Below are 9,344 nucleotides of genomic sequence, written 5' to 3'. Positions count from 1 at the left end.
CCCTCAATGGATGAATATTATCAGAGATTCGAAGCTGTCATTATAATGTGACTTGGACTAAATTTCTGAGTGGCAAATACCCATGATGTAATAGATTACATTTTAGAGAGAAATTGCATATACCTTTATATCTGACTACTTTTTACTATCACACACAATATGGTCAGTCTCATAATGAATAAAAAAGAAGCATTAGTCCCTCATTTTTTCCACAAAAGCTTAAAGTTTCACAATCATGCATATATTAGACACTATTTCAAAATGCTGCTTTATTGGTTGGATATTCAAAATTACTGCCCAAGCTTTCTGATTGTTTAAAAGCACATGTTCAGTGCTTAACATACTGACTAAAAAGTACCAAGTTATCAGAGCCTATAAACAACAACAATCTATCCAGATACAGGTATCCACTGTGCCTATTTTCTGTTGAAACAGCCATAGTAAAATCCACAACTTCAATGGATTGATATAGGTAGTAATAACAGCCAAGTGCACTTAATAGGAAATTTAACCACATTGAAAATGCACACGTATATTCATGAACAGCTTAGTCAACAATAAAACAGTCCGAGAAGTGTGCATTTCGCTTAAACTTGTTTTAAGAGGAAGGTTATTCTCTCTTTCATGTTGGCAAAGTTTTTAGAAGCATTTTTAAGGTTTTCACACAAGTTTGAAAAGGTCTGTTCTATAAATCAGTTTTTTACAATGGAATAGATTAAAATAGCCATTTGTTGGGCACCAAGGGGTCACCTGTGACACCCCTGGTTTTCCTGAGACAAGAAGATCTGGCGATGGCCGCCATGAGTGGCAGAGGGCAGCTAATGATTTTTTGAGCAGTGTTAATTACCCTCTGTGCAGCCTTCCTGTTCTCAGTCCTGGCCCCCACATACCAAAAACCCAAGTAGTAGGAGAGCACGCTCTCCACTGAGGAGCGGTAGAAGGCCAACAGCAGCTTCTGGTCCAGGTTATTCTTCCTCAGTTTACATAGTAGCGTAGCATGTTTTTTTTTTTATCTGAGGTAAAAGAGGGTTTCAGTCTCAATCCAAATTTCCACTCATTTATTGCTTGAAGCAGTTCAAAAGTAATTGATGTACATGGATCTCTTTCTGGTTAGAAAACCACAGTCTGCCGCAGTTAGCTGTAGCCAGCTTCCAGAAGAGAAATGACCTTAACATAGCAGTATAGATATTTATAAAAGAGAAGGTGCATCTGTCCTATTGGTCAAAGACCATCAAGAAGGACAGTGGTTTCGATTTTGGCCCTCCTTATTGGTGGACAGGTTGGTCCAAACCTCTTGATAGTCTTCTTCTCCTCAATTGGTTGCAATTTCCCCAACAGATGGACACGCGCACACACATGCACACTGTGTACGCCCGAGGCAGCGTGGGCATATGGAATTAACTATTGTTTCTCAACCTTGTACTGGTTCAATCCCACATTCCTGCTCTTAGCCTACCACTAAGTCTGCACAAACAACACTGAAATCATATGAATCTATACATTTTCAACTTATTTTTTCTGCAGTATTTGTTTCTTTTTAAATGTTTTTTTTTTAGCTTTGCTGTCCAAAATATATCACCACTAAATCTATAATGTTGAAATTAATGTATACACACATAAAATTAAAAGTAAAATTTCACAATAAAGTGCTGGTAATCATGTTGCACAGTGTCTGGGTGTGTGTGCGTCAGTCAGCTTCTCTTTTGAGAATAAAAACCACACACACGCATATAGACCACATCTTGCTTAACACTTTCCTCACAATTAACTTGCTGCAGTTCTCAGGAACACACCAGCTTTCCACTTTGAATTGACTGACAGAATTTCATCATGACTGCTGGTGTACGACAGCTTTTAGGCTTGGCCCAGCTTTGTGGGGAACATCATCATCTGTGCTCTCCCACAGTGGAGAGTGAAAGAGTTCTGGCGTTAAGTTTATCCCTTTGAATCCAACGTCACTGTGTCTCTGATGTTCTTTGAGGGTTTATGGAAGGTCTGTGTAACAACCTCCGATGTACTCCCGACTCCATGCCAAAGGTATGAGGAAATGCATGTGTCTATAAGTCCAGACCTGAAGGCTGCCAGAGTGCTCATTGTCATTGCCATTATCATTGGTGTCTTTGGGATCCTGCTTGGTGCTGCTGGGAGCAAATTCATCAACTTTGTGTCACACGAAAGGAAAGGAAGCAAAATGGCTATGGCTTCTGGAATTGTTTGCCTCATTGCAGGCATCTTTGTGCTAATACCAATCTGCTCGACCACCACATATATCAACAATAATTCTGATTAATTTCTGTTTCTTGACTTTCTGAAGAGTGAGCTTGGAGCCTCAGTCTACATTGGCTGGATCACCACAGCGCTTCTGTTCCTGGGAGGAAGCCTCCTCTGCAGCTCCTTTATCTGCCGGGGTAAAACTGACTAAAACATTAAGTACTTCAATGCTCATGTGGCACCCTGAGTATTTTGAGCATTAAGAACAAGTCTCAGATGTGCTCCTTATGTGTTCATGCCCCCCATCATCTTTTTTGCTATTTGTTGTGACAATAGTTTGCATCATAACACAGAGCGAAAAGCTCATTTGCTTCCACCTGATGTGATATTCTAGCCCTATTCTATCATTAGGGCGATATTTAATTTTGGGTAACAGGCAAAATAATCCTTCACAAAAGTAACGCAGGCCAGTTATTACAATGGAAACCGCCAGTAACACTAAATTGTTTTGCTGTGTTTCAGGTGAGAGCAATATACGAGCACTACATACATTTATGTAAAGTTGATGCTTATTTAACATGTTTGGAGTGTAATTCTTGTTTATATGGTGTTTAATGTGAACTAATAAGGGAGTTGTTTCACGTTATCTGTGGGTAATGCTAGTAACGTTTGTGCGCTAGCTAAGTCATGTTAGCCTCCTGCATTAATCTCTGTAACCGTGTTGTTCCATCAGTAATGTGAAAGGACACTTTTAGCTGGTTTCAGTTAAAGTTATAGGAAATAGACCAGCCAGTACATGTTATGTTGTCTATTGTTTACTGGTCATTTTCTCTGTGTGTTAAGGGCTGATTAATACAGGGCCATTACACGTAATGCTACAAAAATAACGCAGGCCAATTACAATGGAAGCCGCCAGTGACACTGAATTATTTTGCTGTGTTTCAGCGCAATAATATCTAAAACCTGATTAAAATTATTTATCCTCTTGACTATAAAAATGTGGACACTGTTTTCCGTTTTTGTGTGATCTTTGAAAAATAAAAAGATTCAAAACTGCTATAAAACATGTCTGTATGGCCAGTTGTCTGGGTCTGATCATTGACTACTTTTTCTTTATTAAACTGGTTCAGTATTGATGATTATGGTATTCATTTCCATTCAGAATATTCTACTGCAGAATTTGCAGTAGTCCATTCATTTTTTATGTACAGCTAAATGACAGCAATCACCTTATGATGACTTATTTTCTAACAATCAACTGTGGGAAGGAAAATTCCCTTTTAGCAGGAAGAAACTTACAGCAGAACGAGGCTCAGGGAGGTGCAGCTATCTGCAACCAGTTTGGGTCAAGGTTTCAAGATCTTAGTGATGTGTCGGTCGCGAACGAAATGGCTCTTACAGCCGGATCTTTCACATGAACGATGCGTGCTGGCTCTTTATTGCGAGCTGTGTTTTTTTTTTCTTTCTTTCTCTCACCCTCTCTCTCGCACTTTTTTCCGCTTCACTCCACACCGAGCCTTGTGCTTTGCGCTGGGAAGAGGGGGAAGGGGCGGTAGTTACACTCTCAGTAGCACAGGAACAGAGTGGGAGGGAGAGAGAGAGAAAGAGAGCCAGGGACAACAACATCACATTAGAAAGGTATAGTAATCATCCACAACTATATTCAGTTGCAGATGATAAAAGATTCAGAAAGTTTATTCATGCAGGCCCATATGACAGAGAATGTTCATGTTCTTTTAGTTTTCATATTTTAATTTATATTTAATTGTGTTGTGGTTTGCAGTGTTTTGTGTTGTTTCACTTTAAATTTGTTTAAAAGGAAAAAGTTGAAAATTTAAATAGTAAAAAGTTGAAATGTGAATATTTGGTTTTTGTACTATATGATTTATTTATTACATTTTATGAATAAATAAAAGTGGAGTGAATAAACTGTTTTTAGGAGCTTTTTGAGATTAAATAGAATAAAATACAAAAAACAGATTAACAATCCGGTCATTAAGTGATGACGTGACGAATCCTACTTCCGCGCCTAAAGTAGTCTGCGTTTAATATGGCTTTTGTGTTGTTAACATGTTTGATGTTTTGAATTTTCTTCTATTTAATCTCAAAAAGCTCCTAAAACAGTCAGTGATCACTGTTGACCTCCCTCGGCTTTTATTACCGCTAATCATTTATTTAAGCTCAGTTTTTAAAACCTTGGGATGTAACTACAGCCCAGCCCATGCAGCAGTATATGAATGACTAACCTCGTATTGTGGATGGATTATCTCAGTTGTTCTCCTGGCTGAAGTTTGGTCCTTTTACAGCATCCTGACATGCGATTGCATTTATTCCTGACCACCGAGAACACTCACGTAAACTTTTATCGAGTGGAAAAAAAGTTAGCTTGTTTATATTATGCTAACATAGCTGTGTCGCTAGCGGTCATGTAGCACATCATTATATACCAGCTAGCCAACTTCAGTAACACTACAAACATCACTGCTGTTTAGTTTTCTGTCTTCATTTATATTGGAAGTGATAACAGAGCTGTACGTTTTAATTTGTTTCCAAAACCCCGCAGTCAGGACACGCTATATTGTATTTAGATAGAAGCTAGCGAGCCAAATCAATTTTACACACAGAGCCACGTATTTGGAATTTTTTTCCCCCCATAATAATGAACATCTCAAATTAGAAACTGCTTTTTGTGTTTAATTTTGTTATGTTTGTCTATTATTTTAATTTGTTAGATAATCTGAAATATTTAAGCGTGCCAAACATTAGAGTTGGAAGAGACACTTTCATCAACTTTAGGAGTATATATATATATATATATATATATATATATATATATATATATACACACACACATATATATATATATACACACATATATATATATGTATATATATATATACATATATATATATATATATACATACAGAAGCTTCTGATAGGTTAGTAAAGTCCATCTGAGTAAATTGATGGCACACACGTGGATGCACCCCCAAAACACAGAGCCTGTTTCTTTGACATGTGAAAATCAAGAGATATCAACCAAGACACCAGGGGACCTCCATAAGTGTGGCTCAATTGTGAATACAATTTAGGTGCCATTTGCAATTAAGAAATACATACGATTTATCTCTTTACTCTTAAATTTAACAAAAATGGTTTTTATATTTATCAGTCTAAAAAAAAAATAAACATTTAGTCCAATTTGATGGTACAATTAAAAAGTGTTTGTGTTTTTATCTGAAGACTATGTAACTATCTGGTTTCAACTGTATATTTAATGATGTTGGTGTTTGGAGAGGAACAGAGAGGGAGAGAGAGGAACAGAGAGGGAGAGAGGGGAACAGAAAGGGAGATGGAGAGCAGAATGAGGACAGAACAGAGATGGAACACGAGCCAGGTGAGACAGACATGTTAGTCAAATGGTTGTTTGCCAAAACTCATCAGAACATGTGTAATAGAGTGAATTGTTGCCCCCCCAGTGGTAAAATACAGAAGTGCCTGCTACAGGGCTAGTTCTTGGTTGACCAATACATAACAACAAAAAGGGTAGTTTGTGCACCGCTAAGAAAACAACAAGTTAGTGTGTGATGTCCGGCTGTTCAATAAAGCACCTATCCACGTCCTTCTGTCCTGATCTTTTCAAAGAGCCTAATCCAGAATATCACAACATGTATCTAGTAACTAGTGTATCTTTTTAGATACCATTTGTTACTTTTCAAATTCTATATTTATTAAGTTATGCAGGCTTGTTTGCACAACAAGGCTAAATAGTTATAGAAACTTTTCTGAATCTAGTGTACTTTGGTAGTGTAGTGCAAGTGTATGATGATTTTAGTGCTTCTATCATCTAGTTTTGATTCTGGTTCTGTCTTGATTAAGTCCTAAGCAGTCCTGATTTTGAACTGTTGTAATCCTGTTTTAATTCTGGATCAGTTCTGGGTCTGGTTGAATTGGAGTTTAGTCCCTGTGTTGTGATACAGCCCAGACTTTGTTCTGCCTTGCTGCTTAATTATAAAACTGTTTAAGGTCTCCTGCATATGTGATATATTCTTTTTCCTATATGAAGTCATTCTTTTTTTGAACAAAACCTAAAACAGAGCACATTAATCTTTCAGTCATTTCTAACACCCCACCCCACCCCCCCACCCCCCAAAAAGAAAAAAAAAATCCCACATGCATACTACCCTTTAGGACTAAGCCCTGGGTATATAAAATGTCGATTCCCATTGAGCGAGAGCCAGCTCCTCACTTAATTTCCTTTTGCTGCTCAGCTCTCGGACATTGGCTCAGCTACGCTCCAGTCCCTCCATATTGTGGCCAATCACATGCGAGAATATAGGATATTATCATTACATGAAAAACAGAGAGGGTGATGGACGCGACAGTCAAGTGGAGCGTGTGTCTGTCCTCTCAGTAAGTGAGTGAGACAGTAGATAGCTGTGAGGAGAGCTGTGGAAAAGTAAAAACACATAAATATGCCTCACACCCGTAAACGAAGCAGCATCTGGCTGCAATTTAAAGACTTTTTTTTGTTGCGGTCTTGGTCTTGGTCTTGGCTCGACAGGAAGAGAGCAAACACTTTTTCACACCACAGTATTTCAAAACTATTTGCTGCACTTTTTTTCTGTCAGGAAATAACAGATGACGTTACTGTGGTTTTTCAAATGAAGCACAAAATGCCACTGTGCATTAGCCTGTGCGTGACTTGTTTATAAGAAATAAAATACCAAATTAACCACTCTCCTGTTAATATAGCACATATACAGCTGTGCCAACTCATTCTCAGTTAAGTCTGGTTCACTGACCTTCATTCATAGAACAAGTGTTACCTCTGTAACCATTTCTTTTATTTCATACTTGTAACCAAGCCACCACTGTTACATTGATGGTGCTTGAAAATGAACAAAACAGTCAAGCAAATAAAGTCAGGAGAGACGTGTACCAAGGCTGCAAATCTCATGACACACGTAAAACAGTAAAGGATTCATTGACAAAGTGAAGAAACGGGCCTCTGACTTCATCGTCCATGAAGACTATTGCTGAAAAAGCAATAAAACTGAAGAGACCTACGTGGCTTCTGACAACAAAGTGGTACAGTAGCACAGGACATTTGCTTGAATTAGAATGAAAACAAAAATATTCCATTCATTTTTTATGTACAGCTAAATGACAGCAATCACCTTATGATGACTTATTTTCTAACAATCAACTGTGGGAAGGAAAACTCCCTTTTAGCAGGAAGAAACTTACAGCAGAACCAGGCTCAGGGAGGTGCAGCTATCTGCAACCAGTTTGGGTCAAGATTTCAAGATCTTAGTGATGTGTCGGTCGCGAACGAAATGGCTCTTACAGCCGGATCTTTCACATGAACGATGCGTGCTGGCTCTTTATTGCGAGCTGTGTTTTTTTTTTTCTTTCTTTCTCTCACCCTCTCTCTCGCACTTTTTTCCGCTTCACTCCACACCGAGCCTTGTGCTTTGCGCTGGGAAGAGGGGGAAGGGGCGGTAGTTACACTCTCAGTAGCACAGGAACAGAGTGGGAGGGAGAGAGAGAGAAAGAGAGCCAGGGACAACAACATCACATTAGAAAGGTATAGTAATCATCCACAACTATATTCAGTTGCAGATGATAAAAGATTCAGAAAGTTTATTCATGCAGGCCCATATGACAGAGAATGTTCATGTTCTTTTAGTTTTCATATTTTAATTTATATTTAATTGTGTTGTGGTTTGCAGTGTTTTGTGTTGTTTCACTTTAAATTTGTTTAAAAGGAAAAAGTTGAAAATTTAAATAGTAAAAAGTTGAAATGTGAATATTTGGTTTTTGTACTATATGATTTATTTATTACATTTTATGAATAAATAAAAGTGGAGTGAATAAACTGTTTTTAGGAGCTTTTTGAGATTAAATAGAATAAAATACAAAAAACAGATTAACAATCCGGTCATTAAGTGATGACGTGACGAATCCTACTTCCGCGCCTAAAGTAGTCTGCGTTTAATATGGCTTTTGTGTTGTTAACATGTTTGATGTTTTGAATTTTCTTCTATTTAATCTCAAAAAGCTCCTAAAACAGTCAGTGATCACTGTTGACCTCCCTCGGCTTTTATTACCGCTAATCATTTATTTAAGCTCAGTTTTTAAAACCTTGGGATGTAACTACAGCCCAGCCCATGCAGCAGTATATGAATGACTAACCTCGTATTGTGGATGGATTATCTCAGTTGTTCTCCTGGCTGAAGTTTGGTCCTTTTACAGCATCCTGACATGCGATTGCATTTATTCCTGACCACCGAGAACACTCACGTAAACTTTTATCGAGTGGAAAAAAAGTTAGCTTGTTTATATTATGCTAACATAGCTGTGTCGCTAGCGGTCATGTAGCACATCATTATATACCAGCTAGCCAACTTCAGTAACACTACAAACATCACTGCTGTTTAGTTTTCTGTCTTCATTTATATTGGAAGTGATAACAGAGCTGTACGTTTTAATTTGTTTCCAAAACCCCGCAGTCAGGACACGCTATATTGTATTTAGATAGAAGCTAGCGAGCCAAATCAATTTTACACACAGAGCCACGTATTTGGAATTTTTTTCCCCCCATAATAATGAACATCTCAAATTAGAAACTGCTTTTTGTGTTTAATTTTGTTATGTTTGTCTATTATTTTAATTTGTTAGATAATCTGAAATATTTAAGCGTGCCAAACATTAGAGTTGGAAGAGACACTTTCATCAACTTTAGGAGTATATATATATATATATATATATATATATATATATATATATATACACACACACATATATATATATATACACACATATATATATATATATATATACTAAGTTTATTATTAATTAATAAGAAAACTCCAGACGATTCCATTCTGAGCTTAAGAAGCTTCTGATAGGTTAGTAAAGTCCATCTGAGTAAATTGATGGCACACACGTGGATGCACCCCTAAAACACAGAGCCTGTTTCTTTGACATGTGAAAATCAAGAGATATCAACCAAGACACCAGGGGACCTCCATAAGTGTGGCTCAATTGTGAATACAATTTAGGTGCCATTTGCAATTAAGAAATACATACGATTTATCTCTTTACTCTTAAATTTAACAAAAATGGTT

The 9,344-nt window shown here is 37.4% G+C and overlaps 1 pseudogene; it reads left to right on the top strand.

Annotated features, from left to right (window-relative positions):
* The first annotated feature begins 1,824 nt into the window (after positions 1 to 1,824).
* Positions 1,825 to 2,422, top strand: LOC148100921 (claudin-4-like; annotated as a pseudogene).
* The last annotated feature ends 6,922 nt before the right edge of the window (positions 2,423 to 9,344 follow it).

The sequence above is a fragment of the Neolamprologus brichardi genome, chromosome 10 (assembly GCF_056152115.1).
Source record: "Neolamprologus brichardi isolate AB-2024 chromosome 10, ASM5615211v1, whole genome shotgun sequence".
Taxonomy (NCBI): Eukaryota; Metazoa; Chordata; class Actinopteri; order Cichliformes; family Cichlidae; genus Neolamprologus; species Neolamprologus brichardi.
Note: the sequence above shows the minus strand (reverse complement) of the source record. Positions and strands in the feature narration are given on the sequence as shown.